Source organism: Bombus vancouverensis, chromosome 1 (genome assembly GCF_051014615.1).
Source record: "Bombus vancouverensis nearcticus chromosome 1, iyBomVanc1_principal, whole genome shotgun sequence".
Classification (NCBI taxonomy): domain Eukaryota; kingdom Metazoa; phylum Arthropoda; class Insecta; order Hymenoptera; family Apidae; genus Bombus; species Bombus vancouverensis.
Window position 1 is genome coordinate 20,431,359 of NC_134911.1, and position 15,132 is coordinate 20,446,490.

Sequence of the window (15,132 nt, forward strand, 5' to 3'; positions counted from 1 at the left end):
TCTGGCTGTTGGTGCAGTTGTTGCAGCAGCCAGCAGCCGCCGCCGCCGCCGCCGCCGCCGCAATAGACGCCGGCCCGTGCGGCCATTACGCCGACGCGGCCGTCGTCGTTTTTCGCAACCGCTCCACATCGTGATTTCCTCAAGGTGCAAAGAGCCTCGACGACAGCAACGAATGCCGTGTTCGTGTGCTGCGCCTACCTCCGTGAACCTTATGTCGCATTTGCAACAAAATCCGAACGCTGCCCGCCGATGCAACTGTGCGTTATATGACACTCGATCACGAGGGTTGCGACACGTGTTACTGCTCAACCTTATTGGATATTGTGTGTGCTAGGTTTGCAGGATTTTTTTAATTGTTATTGCTATTTCTTCGTTGGCAAACCAAGCGGTTCATGTTGCAAGAGTGCCGTTGAGGTTCTTTATCTTTATTGAAAAAAGTTTCAAATATTGAACTCGACACTTGACGCATGGATATACCTCAAGCGTTATCGTTGGGATATTTATAGAAAGTCGTATTTGTATGAATGGGATCTAAGTAAAAATTTGTTTCATTTACTAGACATTATAACAAGTTCGTTACTCTGGATATTTTACTACGATTTACACTAAGATTTCTAAGTGCCATTTCTTTCAAGTTTCGCAGATAATATTAAATCACATACTAGTTCTTAAAGACACGGTATTTAAGTACGCAAATTATTCATCGCGTGTAAATAATTCTCAGTACATAGATAGCTAAAGAACAATCAACAGTTTGCAACATAATGGGCGAGAAAAACTGTTTGCTTACGAAAGATTGTTGTAGGTTATTATAATACAATAAGATTGTCGAGAGATAAAGATATTTCTCCTGTACATATGCGCAGAGATTACTTTCGAAGAATTGGTTTTTGTTTTTATTAAACCATGGTAGCGCGTCTTACATGTTACGGGTTATGGTTGTTTCTTGGAATTTGTCGTTTGTAATTCAAGGAGAATAGGAGAGCATTGCGATTAAGAGATCATTTGAGTCGTCAAGTTGAAATTTATGCGCAACGAACGTCACGAGGAGAAAAAGTAATATGAAAGCGATCAACTACGTTCGAATCACCGACCGTAACGTTTCAAGCTTTTTCATGACATATACTATATAGTTGCAGGCAATACTATGCAATCCTTCGAATCGTAGCTTGCCACTTATCGCGTTAATTTTGTAATAAAGATAGGAAACGCGATATTTCCGGTTTCACTGATGTCTCCATACTTCGGCGATGACATCATCCATACCTTGAAATATTATGACACACGTACACATAAATTACATTGTAACATACGAAACTTCCCATTTTGTTCCATTAAGTTTCTAAATAACTCTGTTTTCTTTTTTTTTTATATATAAATATCGATATTTTTATACGCTACTGGACAGTTACGGAGATCGTATATTTTCGATATTAAATATAAATATAATATTTTTATCCTTGTAGATACAATACAATTTTAAAGCTGAGAATTTGTTACTTTCGTTTATTTATGTTTTCGTAGAATTTCTTAACATTTACGTACATAAACGTAATCGTTTCAGAATTCAATGTAGTTTTATGAATTGTTGAAAATCAGACATTTCACACATCACGTAAACTAACATAACGTAATAACAAATTTCTATATACTCCGTACTAATATAACGTAATATATAATTAAAGGACATTTTACAATTTCATTAATTTCGTTTAAAAATTGTCTTGATAGCATCGAACGTGAAATAAAGAAAAATATTATAAACATTACGCTTCGGTGTAAAAAATCTCATTTATCTCTCATCCATCAGATCCATCAACGGTCATAAACTGTTACGAGCACAGAAGAATGAACGCGGTATTTACGTATTAAACCAACGAGATACGACACGGAACGTTGCTTTTCGAGGCTTTTTTGGGGGATTACGTGGAAGTTTGTGGTTCGACCGGTTTGGTGTAAATGCGGCTTAACGTTTGGCGGCGTGTAAGTCTCTGTCCTGGTTAGAGGTACTTAATGGGGCCCCTTACATCCGCCCCTCCCTCTGCCTCTAATGATCTGCAGTACCTCTAATGTGGTACTTTTCAGCATGAAACTTATTAACGTGAAACCGCGCCGGTTTCGTTCAACGTTTCCTGAAAAGTACGGAGAAAAAGGGATATGAGAAAACGAGGAAGAGAGAGAAAATACAGAGATTTTGCGTCATTACCAGAAGTGACTCCTCTGCTTCGTGTCTATTTTCAAATAGCTTTTTCTGAAGTCGAAATGTATGTGTGGAAATGTACGTTTGGAATTTTAGGCCGATTTCAGGCTGTTACAGAGATTGTATCTTTAGATTATATTTGCGCTGGTTCATGAAAAACAAAATTTCTTCTCGCGACATTAATGGTATAAAAAAATATTGGAAAGATAATTAGATTCTATCGTGAAAAGTATCTGTGTGGTTTTATTATAAAATATTGATTATGTCAAGTACCTTAACAACTTGTGCTTTTAATCGCTAGGACATTGATGTTAATACGTTTACATCAATATCTTAGGGAAATTAAATATAGCAAACACGTTATTCAAAGTATCCATTATAATATCTAAAGGGTAGAACAAATTTGTATTTACGTCCCACTTCTTTAATTTTGTCGTATTCGGTGTTGCATCTAAGCAATAAATTTTAATAAGTTGGTAATTAACCGATAAATGTGGTTGTCTTTATTAAAATTTAAAAATTCTAGTGTATTATGATCTTCTTATAAAGTCATTTCAAAAAGGAGTCTGCGTAACTAACAGTTAATAAAGGAGTAATTTTTCTCACAGACTAAAAAAGATTCCACGTTGAAGGAGTTAATAATGTTTAGAGAAATACAAATTTGTACAAACACATCCGCAATGAGACACGTCACCTTTTCAATAAAAGTAGGAAAATAATTTAATGCTCAGTTTCTAACTCACCCCCTTGTATAATCTCAATTTGTATTTAATTTGCAGTTTGACGAACATATCGTTTGAGAATCTGTCGAGTTTATGTACAATAAAATTTGCAGATAAACGTAACTGCAGAATAAGACAGAACGTCTCTATTAAATATACACCCATAAATCTCGCATGAAGATTTCAATAAACGTCAGTCAGGAGATCTCGCCGCATAAAATTAAGAAGGAAGAGCGTAGGTGACAAACACGTTAGCCATTCTGAATACGAACAGACTGCTCGTTCCCATGATCGGCTTAGGACTCTTAAACATCGATTACTCGAAATCTCGTAGGCGTAGTCGCGTCGGAAACGATATAAATCTCTCCTAACTTTAAACTCGTAACACCTTTCCCGAGAATCAAACCGAGAAAAATGTTTCTCGTTTCGGAGCAATCGTAAAACCGTGAACTACGTCCGCGTGACCACGCCAGGAGATTGGGAACGAAATTAGGAAATCGTGAAACGTAGGATAATTTTAGAAAATCGTAAAACTAGGCAACTATATTGATGTTGAGTAAATGAATTTTAAATTAGCCTATTTATAGCGTATTTTAATTGTAGTGTAATAGAAAAAAGCAAGGAATGTTAATAAAATAATTTAATTGATCAAATAAATTTTTATGACTAAAGAAATAAAATTCGTTGAATCTTTTTGTGACATAAGGCGTTATTTACTAATTGGTAGACTTTGAATTTCGTTTACAGGAAATTACAAAATTTAACGAGAAAAAATGCACAGTAGTATACTGGCAAAAAATATACGAAATATTTAAGATAGAATGCTCGTTATAATATTTAATAAGCTAAAGAAAATATCGATTTAGGTTTTATTTCATCGATCGTGTTCAAAATTTGCGTAAATTTTTCGATCTAGTAATTAAGTACCGATGCAATTCTGTAATTCTAATTATCATCAGAATATTCTTACTGTTTTTCTTTATTCTCTACTTAATTCCTTACCTAATACGTAGAAAATTTATATGAAGCTATTTTATATTCCTGCACATACGAGGAAAGGTATTAGAAGATTTATGTATGAAGAAATATACGTATGACAGAAGTAAAAGTTTCGTGATTAGTGATCGAATAGAAGGATAATGTTAATGGAAATTCTAAGGATGAGAATGGTGTAAATTAAAAAAAAGAATTGGACAGACTGAAATACCTCTGAAAGTTTATTACTAGAAAATGTATTTAGAATGGCAATGAAATAAATCAGTAGTTGCTTACTGATCTCATACAAAGCAGCATTGTGCAGAGCCCCGAGTAAAGTATATTTACTGCTTCAAATGAAAGTGATGTAGTACGTCAACTGTATAATGGCTCTTACCTACACGGGAACATTCATCTTGCTAATATTTATGTTTTCGTAGAGAAACTTTATTAATTAGCCTATTGTTAGTTCGAAATGGTTCAAACTTGTACGTCTTTGATACTATATTACATTTGTTTAAGACTTTCTATAATGCATCTTAATCTTCATCAAATGATGATTCATCTTAATAATTCATCCTTCAAAATGGTATAAAATTAGCGTATATTCTTTATAGATTTGGGCGTACAAAATATTTCATCAGCAAATAAACTATTTTATTTTGTAATATTACGCTTCATCTTTTCTTTTTAAATTTAATAGAACAGAAATTGCAAAATTAATATTTAATTAAAAGCATATCAAATAATTTCAATTTCAACATGGATTTAATTCAATTTTCTATACTTCGCTTTTTCATAAAAATCATACTCTGTACGTAAAAGGATTATAAGAAAAATAAATTAAATTGGAAATTATTCGATATACATATACATGTAGATTTTCTGCACGGAATTCAAGTTTTCACGACTAGTTCGTCACCGTTCTACAAAATTTTAAATTTTTAAACAACTTCTCCAATATTTTGATTTTAATTGCTTTCAAAGAAAATTTTAATGCATAAAATAATGAATTCAGGAGGAGTGGACGCGCAAGCGCCACGCGCAAAAAGTGTGACGAGAACTTAATACCTCTCGGTAAGTGGATTGTTCCCGGTTGCTGAAACTTACGTAAACAGGTGTATACTGGGTCAGTCAAACATCGAGCTGTGTTCGCACTTGATTAAATTATGCAAATCGATCGGATCGTACGTGTCCGCGGGCCGGAATGTAAATTACGCCTGGAAATACTACTGTGCTCGCAGTTTCGGTGCCTTGTGAAACGGTTTCTTGCTAATTTATTGGCCGATCGATTGTCGAACAGCCGTCGATCGAACTGTCGCGTTGCTTTATATGTCTCGTGTCAGGACATACTCGTTAACCAATCGTAAAGAGTTTATTATTTGCTCCTTTCTTCTGCGCCGTGACATTTTAATACGACTTTCAGTTGTGCAATTATCAGATATTCTCATTCAATGCAGATTTTATTAGAAAATATAGCATTCTGGTAGGTTCTAATGAATGGATGGATTAGTGAGCAGAAAATTTAGCATGAAATAATTGTGAGATATTAAAGTCAAATTCAGAAAGAAATATCAGACCATGTCAAACATCTCGTTAAAAAATTAGAGAAGACAGTAACTTAATAAATAAACTTCTCAAGTTTTCTAATTCGCACGAAATATTCTATTTTTATATCAAATATAAGTTTAAAGTAATGAAATCTAATTTTCGATTGATATTGTTAATTTCATTTTGCACTCTATATTCTATAAATCATGAATTAAAATAGTTAAAAACCTTTTTTGCACAGAATATCGAACACAAATTGCAATAATAATAAATATCCAAAATTACTGTAGCAACTTATAACTCTAACCACCAATTAAACGTCAACCCCTTAATATTTCATGCCTAAAAAATTCTTTCACCAGGATTTCAATATACGCATCGCTCTGTATCCTTCTATACCGTCGTTTTATATATTTTTCAAACAAGCCTTTATTATCCACTAAAATCTCATAGTTTCAACGAAGGTACTAACGAAGAAGTTAACTTGAAGTTATCCAACGTTCAAGGAAGAATGACTAGGGAAGAAATCGAGGTAGGTCCATGGTAAAAATGCCTGATCGTAGACAACGTCGTCGTGAAGATCATATTATTATGTACAACCACGAGATACCCGTAGCGTTGGTATGCATGGGGAAGCCGATTGGCCGAGAGAAAACGCGCGTACGCACGCACGTACGGCGCAGCTGGTTTGTACGCGAGCTTGCACCGTAGTCAGAGCATATTTATGGATTAGCATACAATGGTGGTGTTTATTAGAGATTCCTCGAAGGTTCCCACCTTCGACGCCAGCTCCGTGCTTCTCCTCCGTTCCCGAGAACCGTGACGCCCTCCTCCTGGAAGCTCCGTGTCGAAAACCGTGCTCGAACCTAAGCCCCCCGATCGTTCGAGCCGCTTCCTTCTTTTCCTCTTTACGTAACCGCGTTTCTGACCGCAACATTGACCTTGTTTTCGCGTCACACTTTTGCACAACTGATTTTCTTTCGGACGATTCGTGCTAAACAGCTTGATTCGGCCCATTGCCGTAGTTTTAGAGACGCGAGGTGCAAATGGAAGGAATTTTAGTGACCAGTAGACTACCGATATTTATGCAAATACATATTTTCACGAACGCAATTGAAGAAATGGAATATAAGAGGAGGTTTGTTTCGTACGGTAATTTTCCGTTTTCTAATTTCTTATAAACGCATAAAAATCCTCGGTCAAGCTATTAGATATGGTAGTTTGGTTGTGAAAGATTGTTCGATTTTTCGTGGACAATACGTATCGAGGTAATTTGATAATAATATTAATTGATCGTTAATAGAGTGTGGTTCTATTGATCTATTTGTTAGTTGGATTGCAGAACTTTGGTAATTTGCATTTGTGTGATTGCATGTTTGTGTGTAACATTTTGTCGATTGGGTATGTAGTTTAATGTAATCTCTAATTTGGTTATTCGATAGAGTTTCGTAGCTTTATGCTAGCCACTCCAATTCTGTAGGTAGATCTTGCATGAAACAATTATACAAGACTCATATGGTAAGTTTATTGTAATTATTTTCCAGCTTCGTATCTCTCTTCGAAAAGGATAAATACTTGATGTTCATTACATACATATATGGACGTATGGACGAATAAAATTGGTTTTAAACTTTTATATACAATTTCTATAGTTAGATACAGAAAAATTTCTTTTTCACGTCACTTTTTATCACGATTTTCTATACCATATATTCTTCCACGCGTATTTTCACCATGTCCATAGAATATACACTCACACGAAACAAAGAAACTGAAGAATCCAACCTGAATATCTCCTGAACTACGAAAGCATCCTATAAACACTATGGACCATAAGTCACAGGCCACCCAACACACTTAACACAAGCTTAAATGGATGTTGTAATTACAAACTTCATGCTTATTGACGAAGTTGAAGATTACATCGCAATATTATGAAAACTTATGAATATAGGTATAAAATTATACGGGAGCAGTAGCAATCTTTTAACTACATTATACGGGACCCTATTGTACTCGCGAACCTGTTAACCATAACGCTGCTGGTGATTTTCCTTGAATCGAGCTCGAACGCGAAGCTAAGCCTGATCTTGGAGTGGCAGCGCGGCAAGGAGTGTGAGCATCGTGCGAAGACGCTGAAGAGAAGTCCAAAGAAAGCGGCTTCCTCGGAAGCAGGCAGCAAGAAGGAACTGTACGGTATTCCAAGACGAGAGATCCCGAAGAAAAGGGGAGCCATCGGGCCAGCCAGTCGTCGCAGAATGCCCGTTTTGGTCAGCGGAGCTTCATTCGCATGCAACTTTGTCCGCGGCTCTTACTTGGAAGTACGTGTGACCACGTCGCAACCGGTACCAGGCGGCTGCTGCTCCCTATGGCCCGCGTCTTTATTTATTTCTTATATCGCCGACGAGCTTCATTCAGTGGTCTCGGTCCGAATCGCACGGACCCAACGAGGAACCAGAGAGATCATGCCGCGCGAACTCAGTTTTTCGTCATCCTTCTGCCAAGGTCCAACTCGCAACTGGCACTCGTTTTCGCTCGGTTCGGAAACGATCGTGTTAAGATGACTTCATATAGGACGAGTAAGGGTAAAAGTCGTAGTTGGTAAGCTGTGTTTGTAATTTGCCTGTGTTGAATGGTGTTTTATAGGAAGAAATGATTGTGCGTATAAGAAACGATGCAGTGGTTGTTTTTAGAAGTTTCGTTAATGTTGTTCGTGATCGATTTGTACAGTGATTTCCTTAACGGCACCGACAGGTGTTATAGAAATCTGATATTTTTCAGAACAAGAAGAAACTACTTTTTAGGGGTATCCAATACAGGAAATATTGATCGATGATCGAGTAGTCATTGTTCTAAAATTATTAAGACTCTAATGAACGCCATACGAGCTAGATTTAGGAGAACGTTAATTGCGGTGATTTGTACACTCGATTATTTTATTCTATAGAAGTTTGACAATTTTTTCATTATATAAAACTTCCAATTAGTCGATGTATAATATTAATGCATAGATGACTATAATTTTCTAATTAGTTATCCTAATTCATATACAAGAAATCAAGTTCCACTTTTTTTCAAGTCTTCGAGGGACAATTTTATTTCTTACCTGTAGGTAGCGTGAAATTTACTTCTCAGGTGTTAACGATCAAAATGATTTGTGACTGAACCGAATACGAACTCGCTCCTGCACTTTCTTGAAAAATGTACAGTATGTTGTATACGATATGATGACAAACAAGGTGACAATTAATCCGCGAGAAATATATATCTACTTTAGAGATACAAATGGCTGTCAAAAGCCTTCAACACGTTAACAAATCCTAAATTTACCTATAATGAATTATTTATATATTAAAATTTATATAATAACTCCAACGAACGAGTAAGAATATTCCTTAAACAACGAATAACGAAATCCACAGTATTGAAATTTACAAATGTTATCCAATGAAACATATTTAAATTCTGAAGCAATAAGATAAACAAGATACGATTTATTTAAATAACATTTAATTAAATCATATTTTGTATAATATGCGAATGCTTGTGAGTGGCTGTATCTAAATTTCTGTACGTACATCCTCGGAAAATCAAAGTATCATACTTTCTCCTTCATTTGGTTCAAATGGCGAATTTCTCACGATCATCTCATGGATCGCCTCAATTAAATTCGCATCAAAATCCATTTCCCCGCGCTGATTCATTACCCGTGCACGCTTTAATTTCATTCGGCCACGCGGTATGTGCTGGATAATTTACCGCCTCGGCCTTTTAACCTGGCAGCCTTCGAGCGCCGGTTTGTCTCTAACACCGTGCACAACAGACCTACGTACAACGTACAATGTACACCCTAACCACTCGTCGATCCGGATTCCCGATATCCCGAAATTATCGAGACCCGTTATGTCGTCCTGACTTTCCCCCTGTCCATGTTTTTCTCCTTCGTCCAGGTCCACGCCTATTTCTCACGACATTATGGTCGACATTCTCTCAGAAATACAGCCATAAAACGACGGAATAAGATGAAAGAATCTTATTAGCAGGTCAGTGTTTCTTGCACAATAATTTAGTAACAAATACTATTTATGAAATGATGAGAAGAAAGTTGTAGGTTGCATGTTACGTAAGGCTTTTGTTGTATAAATAAGTTTTACAATTTAAGTTTTGTAATTTGTAAAATTCATATATAAGTAACTCGTCCTATGATCAAACTTGGTACGGTTTTTTTAAAGAGAATTTATTACCACTAACAAGTTATGGCTCGTATAATAATATTAGTTCGATTGTGTGAAAGGATTCAGACTCTTTTAATAAAATATCTCACGCCTGACTCGATACACATTCTACGTAAATCGGTCGGTACCTTGTTAACCAGAGAAGACGAATTAACTCAAATTATCAATCGTATGGACAGAATAATTTCTCTATTCGCGTATCTTCTATCTTTCTACGCGTGTCGTTCTATATTTGTTAAATAAATTATATTCTCTTATATCTTCACTGAAATATATATATTTGCAAGCACCAACATTAGTTTAACTAAACTCAATGTGTCCTTATTTTACTTTAAATCGTACAAGTTTCTACTTAAGAGACGATCAACAGATTAATTATTCCACCAACAAGCATAATATCGATAATTAGTCGCGTTAATAACACGACTGAAGCACGCGTGGGCATAAGAACGAACACGCGTGCGCTCGCTCCAGCTAGCTCGCGACGTTGGTGAATGTCGTTGTAACGGGTGTTCTAAATGTCAGCCACGTTCCACGACGAAATTACGAGCCGACATTTTTTCTAACTTTCAAAACCGTTCGACGCCTGCACGGCCGACTTTAAGGTCATCGCAGTAATTATACGCCGGCCACCGCTCGTTCGATCGGACGACGCGTTCATCGATGTGTTCATCCCTTCGTTGTACATTTGAGAGAGGAAAAGAGAAAGACAGAAGGATCTAATTGTGCAACATAATCGATCGACGGATCACGGTTTTGCCGCGAAGATGAAGAATTTCGTGTCACGACTGTGTGATAGCAGCGATATATTTATGTCAGTGATACAACGAATTATCAGCGACGACCAATCACATCAGCTGTTTCGAGTGTGTTAAGGGATCATTTTGTCCATTTTGTCGGGTTAAGGGACGTGTGTGTTATACGTGTGCTTTCGATAAATGAAGCTTTCTGTGAAATTGCTTTGCGATAAAAAAAGGTTTGTAAGGTGTTGTTTTTCTATATACAATGTATAGGTTGCCGTATGAAACCTGAACGTATATTAGTGTATACAAATACATACTTACGATGACAGTAGAAACACATTAATTTTATAAAACGTAAGTGTATTTATCAAGAGGATCGAATAGATATATAATTATATCTTAGAATATATAGTTGTTAGCAATATGTTAAAGAACGTCTAGTACAGAACTTATTTAAATTTATATTAACAAATTTTCTCTTATTCGCTGCATGTTAAGGGGTGAAGAGTAAAAAGCTCATGTGGCCCATGTGGACTTATTGAACATTAACGGTTAAACGTCGTTTTCAACATGCTGATTTGCTGTGGTGATCATTATAAATGATAACAATTATATGAGGGGCGATTAAATATATTTGATCAAATCTGGTCAATTAAATTGCCAGTCACATCGACGTACAGTTTCCGTTTAATGTTACGGTGGCAACATGAAGTAATAAATGCATCATAAAATGAATAAAGAATTTTATTTTTTTTTTTAATAAATAATATCAGTCCAATGTTACAGATAAGGCATACCAAAGATGGTTCTAAACGTATTGAATGAATTGATATATGCATATTAATTTTTTTCAGTAAATAGTTTCTCAAGATTGTTTTTCATATACATATGTTTTACGGTAGTTTAATAATACTACCCTTCCTCTAGAATTACGGATAAATTCTATATTTATTACTTAAATCACATTAATGCCGAACGAATAAATAATATGTCATGTAAACATAACATTATTTCTATATCGCACGTTAATAAGTTTCTATCAGAAATCAAGAGAGTCAATGATCGTAAATGTCACAGGTACTTGACATCCGAATAGCCAGTTTTATCATCCAATTAAGAGTATAATTCAATGTAAATTATCAGTTTGCCGGAAGTTAGAACATAATAACTGTAATTTCACGGCTAGCATTCACATAATGGTGAACTTTTATTATCACCGTGTATATTAGCAGACCCTTATCTCCAATGCAACACGGAAATTACTTACTTATCTTAATTATTCAGCCGCGTTTGATAAGTCCTTTCATGTACTCGACCCGCTTTGGCGATAGTTTTTGTTATACTTTTCCCTCGGCTGGCTCTGACATTTCAAACTTTTCACGCACCATTTGCGCTACCGTGAACGGACAAATTGCAATCAAACTCTTTCAATGCAAATTAATCGATTCTTCAAATGAAACACGAGTTTCAGATTTGATTCCACCCCTTTTGTCTCAATTTCCTAGAAGATTCTCTACCGAACTGCACAGCTAACCGAAGAATATTCTCCGCGTTAACCCATTGATCACATTGATAATGCAAATTAGGATTATTATCACGTAAACAGCAATAAATTGAATTTTGTTTGGAAAGATGCTACAAAGTACATTGCAAACACGAGATTTTAACTTTTGACACTTCCACTGTTACTGATGTATCTATACATTTAATTATTTTACTTGTTGTTAGATCTTAATTGTAAATATCTATTGTGTTTTTAAATCTATGCGTTTGCGCAAAGAGATTGAAGAAAAGGAACGACACAATAAACAGTATGTTAAGATAAGTACTATTAATTAAAATCTCATCTTTAGGATAAGGAAAATCTAGGAAAGAGTTGGCCGTATCTTACGCAATGAATGTGTTCATTGATACAATGTAACACTAGTGGCAACACTAATAAATTTTCAACCACATTATGGTTGTAATTAGCTTCTCTGATCTGATAAGTAAGATTGGAAATAGGATGAAACCTTCTTTTTCGCAAGACAAACAATTATTTAATAAAAGGAATTAAATACAGGAAAATTAAATTAATGGAACAAGATGATACCATGGAAATAGAATTGAAGTTTCAAATACAATTTTTTAATTATGTTCAGATGAGTTTTTAATTATATTACCAATCAAAGGTTAAATCTGTGAAATGGAGAACACCTGTCGTCGAAGAAGGATAATATTGTCTAATGAAAGGTATATTCTCTCGAGTGTAACACGTGCAATGTTACAAGAATTATCCTTAGCAAGTTTCACAACGGAAGTTTTTAATAGAAGACAAAAGGATCGTGCGATATTAGAATATTCTTAAAAACGATCATATGTGAATGTATGTACACAAAGAACAGTCAGAACGTCATGAGAAAATCATGAAAGAGTTCCCGTTGTAAAGAACGATTCTAATTAAGAAACCACATAACCTATTGTTACCAAGAAGACAGATATATGTAGAACAATGATAAGAAGTACTATTATGTATCATATCCGCCTTCCTTTATTTCATCTTACATCATAAAAAGAACTCCTGCTAGGTCTTAATTCATCAGTGATTTCTACCGCATATACATATGTATATCCATAGACATCACTGCGAACATACCTTTTGTGTACATTCCTGCTACTACTCTAGCGACTTATCATCCATGAATGTATTCCAGAAAACTTTTCTATTGCAAATTAGTTTATATCAAAACCGTGATCGATGAAAAAAATAAAAAGATAAAGACATGGTGCCACAACTTTATTTTATAATAACGGAACATTAACGATAAGTAAAGGAAAGAATTTCACTTTATCACGATAGTCGTCACAATAATATAATCGTGGATATTTCGAAAACTATTATGCATTTGACTCTAAAATACGATATACTATATATTTATGAGGAACTCGAGGAAATATACCTGCGCAAAATTTTAACTAAATGTCTGACTCGAAGGTTTTTCACTGCCTTTGTTAGAAGTTAGCTCCGTTTAAAAAGACATACGAGACGTTAGTCATAGGCCGTGATCACTCGTTAGTCAAGCAGAGTTTCCATCACAAGAAGAATCATACCAAAACAATCACAAAGGTCCGCAAAGAGTTTTACAGTGAGTCCTATATATCCTGTAATATATATATTATTATTTTGTGCTCGTATATGTAACTATATCCATGTCAGAATTGGAGGGACGTAACGATATGAATAACATTTCCAAGCTAAACATAAATAATCCGTAACAAAGGCGGCAAGATAAACGGTATCAGTGGCATTCGTTACAAATTCTCGTTTCGCGGTTCCGCGGCGAAAAATCTGTCCTTTACTCCGTGCGGCAACGACAAGCGTGAACGAGGCGTGCCTTAAGGCAACAGGCCAACGGGGCGATGGAATGCAGAGGTGAAATTAGTATCGCTGTCGCCACAAGCGCTCTCTCGCCAGTTACGAGCTGCAATTCTTTTTTTCCGCCTCTCTTTCTCCCCCCTCCCTTCTTCTCTCTCTCTCTGTTTCTCTTGCTTTTATTTCTTTTCAGCGGGGCAACGTCGTAGCAGCCCCGGCTGTGTCGACGATTTCCAGGGAAACCGCCTGTGGAACGAAGAGGAACGAGCTGCCGCCGTTGAATTTATTTGCCGGAGAAAGAAAGGGAGCTTCGAGCTCCGTACCGCGCGGTTCGTACGTAGCATTTTAATTACCGCGCTCCGTCCCATTCCGTACGCGTTCTGACGCGGTGCGCATGCGCTCTCGCCTCCGAGCAACCGTAAAAATGCGCGTGCGCGTAAGCGAGCTCGTTTTCTTGCGCCGCGCCGCGCGCGAGGAATTTGACGTTAAGTTTAATGCAGAATAGTGCAATTTTGTGGAATGTATGAAACGCTAAAGAATTGTATAAGTATAAGTACTATTTTACATGTTTTACTATGTAAGTATCTCTACTAAGTATATAACAACATTTTTGTCGATTGCTCGATTTTTATGCAACTTGGTAACTAAAAATAGGTACGCGAATATATAATAGTTATGAAAGAAAATAGCCTGTTAGGCTAATAGACTTCCTGAAAATAAATATTATGAGAATCAGTGTATGTCAAAAGCATATATTTAATCTTAAAATCCGCTAAAAAACGGAATCCTAGTTGTATGGGAGTATGCGATCGACTGACAGCGTATTGGATTTTTCTGTTGAAATTGTTCCTCTATAAAAGGAGGAAACTGTAGGTTATCATGATTTTCATGCGATCTTCATTTTCAAAATAATAGAAAATTACGAGAAATTTGAAGATAAACTGACATTCGTTCATTCAATAAATTTTGATTTCAGCCGCTCTTTTATTTAAGAAATTCTTTTCTATTCTTTTAACATTTCCTATATCCAAAAAATACTCGCTCAGTTATTTGTATATTGCTATATTCAAATCCGTATTTTATTCCCATATCCCGATATTCAAATCCCCTGTTATCCCTTTATCTCTTCTTACATCCAACAAGAATTCACTCAGTTATTCGGAAAGGAATCGAACATGTCAGATTAGATTAAACAATGTCAGCGCATTAATTTGTACAAAGCTCAACCTGGAAATTCAACTTCTTTCCAAAACATCATTCTATAAGAACCAATAAAAATTCTAAGTCTCTAACATTCTGGCAGAAGCCGCCCTCTTCTTCGCGCAGATCGTGACAGGTGTCATCGAAGTTGGTC

The 15,132-nt window shown here is 35.8% G+C and overlaps 1 protein-coding gene across 1 annotated transcript in view; it reads right to left on the bottom strand.

Annotated features, from left to right (window-relative positions):
- MESR6 (misexpression suppressor of ras 6) overlaps positions 1–15,132 on the bottom strand; it is a 419,881-nt gene that overhangs the window by 340,240 nt on the left and 64,509 nt on the right. The window lies entirely within an intron of this gene.